Below are 2,500 nucleotides of genomic sequence, written 5' to 3' on the forward strand. Positions count from 1 at the left end.
CTATATATGTGTAAATTTGTGTATATATATATATATATATATATATACAAATATGTATATACTTATATACACACATACACACACACATATATATATATATATATATATATATATATATATATATATATATATATTCATGTATGTATACACACACACACATATATATATATATATATATGTGTGTGTATTTATATATATATATACTGTATATATATACATATATATATATATATATATATATATATATATATATATATATATATCAACCACAACTGGCATTTAATATCGAATTCAATCTTGGGGATACATATCCACCATAAATTCTTTCAATGACAAATGCTTCTGGCAGGGTAAGGACTCGAACCTATGTTTTAGGTTTGAAACATTACCAGCAAGAGATATATCAGTTCATTCCAAGTTCACTTTACATAGTCTCGCCGAATTTAGGAATCTATACTAAGACTTGAAATCAACCCATCTCCACCATGATAGTTCATTAATGAGTTTGCAACAAGTGGCTATTTGTGATGACTATTTGTCACTAACCATCTCCATTTACCCCTCACCATGATCTCATCCTCAGATGGCACTTGAGTAATGTCTCTCATGGTTTCATTTCTTATCCTGTCCTGCCATTTAACTCCCATTATTCTTTTGAGGGCTTTGTTCTCGAATCTACAAAATCTGTTGGATATTGTTTCATTGTCATACCACGACTTATGTCCATACAGTAACACCGATCTCACTATGAAGCGTGAAGTGGGAGATGATGAATAGAGAAGTATTGATTTATAAGCTCAAGATAGAGACGACTGGCGAAATCTAACTGAAGCCCTTTGCGTCAATAAGCGTAGGAGGAGATGATGATGATTTGTCACTAAAAAAAGTGACTTCAACAGATATAAAGATTAAATGTCATTTGAAGTTCGATTCACCTGCCAGTCCTTGAGGTGGATGAGAGGAGTCATATTGGTGGCAGGAATTTCATGGCTATGGAGGAAAAATCCTCCAGTAACTCATCCTTCAAGCTTAAGGATGGGCAGGTATATTGTCCATAAGGAGGATGTGCCTAAAGGGCAATTTATTCTCATGGAGGTATTTATCGGACTTAGAGTATGCTGATGACGCTGTCCTTATTAGCAAAACACCACAGGACTTGGAAAGCTTGCTTACCTGATTGCATGAAATATCACATGAGGTTGAACTCAAGGTAAATAGAAGAAAGACAGAGATGATGAGAACTGAATCTGCAATAAAAAATTAAATATCATTGGAAGGAAAAAAGATTAATGACCTGGAATCATTTAAATATCTAGGAACTATGATCTCCAATACAAAGTCTTTAGAATTAGAGTTTAGTGAAAGATTGAAAAAAGCAAACCAGACGATGGCTAGGTTAAGTAAAATTTGGAAATAAAATCACTTGAAATTACATATAAAAATCAGGCTATAAATCAGTTTAGTAAGATCGGCTTTACTATATAGACATGAGTCGTGGTATGACAATGAAAGAATATCCAACAGATTTTGTAGATTTGCGAACAAAGCCCTCAGAAGAATATTGGGAGTTAAATGGCAGGCCAGGATAAGAAATGAAACTTTAAGAGAGATTACTCAAGTACCCCATGTGGATGAGATCATGGTGAGGGGTAGATGGATATGGCTTTGGTATGTTCTTCACACTCCCCAAGAGAGATTAGTTCACCAAACTTTCAAATGGGTTCCAGAAGGTACTAGAAGAGTTGGAAGACCCAGGCCTTCATGGTTGAGGACTATGAGGCTTTAAGTAGGATATGATGAATTGCTAAGTATTGATTCAAAAGCTCAAGAGATAGACGACTGGCGAAATCTAACCGAGGCCCTTTGCGCCAATAGGCGTAGGAGGAGATAACGATGATGATGATGATGGAGGTATTTTAGACACTAGGTCCAAATACCTCATAAATCTATGCTTTAATAAAAATACCTGGTTTCCTAATGTTTACTGTTGGCCCTCTATATCACATTTAGCTTGTTCTTCGTTTCTTGGGATGATAAAAAAGAGGATTGATTGATTGATTGATTTAAGGTTTTCAGGCATCCCGACATCTAAGGTCATTGACGCCGATTAAAAAAAAACGCCGATTAAAAAAAAAAAAAAAAAATAAAAAAATAAAAAAATAAAAGAGGATGGTTGACCTCAGTGTCCCCCTTAGCATCCTCACAAAGTAACAGATTTACATTATCCTTCAAAGGCTTGTACTTGCGTAAAGCCTTATCCTCCTGGGTAATGCAGGTCCTCATTAGATTTTTTTTCCTAAAAGAAATCTATTTCATCATAACTGGGAACTTGTCGGTGAATAAAGCCCTCGATCTCCAACAACTCTTTAAATTCCCTAATAAATTTTTTTTTCTTTTTATTTTGTTAGAACTGAATGCCACTTCTCTTCAAACTATCGAACAAACTTAGAAATCACACTACGACCTGTATCATCACTCATTCCTTTTTTTTTTTTTTTTT

The 2,500-nt window shown here is 34.3% G+C and overlaps 1 protein-coding gene across 1 annotated transcript in view; it reads right to left on the reverse strand.

Annotated features, from left to right (window-relative positions):
* LOC137622945 (digestive cysteine proteinase 2-like) overlaps positions 1 to 2,500 on the reverse strand; it is a 32,999-nt gene that overhangs the window by 16,255 nt on the left and 14,244 nt on the right. The window lies entirely within an intron of this gene.

The sequence above is a fragment of the Palaemon carinicauda genome, chromosome 30, assembly GCF_036898095.1.
Source record: "Palaemon carinicauda isolate YSFRI2023 chromosome 30, ASM3689809v2, whole genome shotgun sequence".
NCBI lineage: Eukaryota > Metazoa > Arthropoda > Malacostraca > Decapoda > Palaemonidae > Palaemon > Palaemon carinicauda.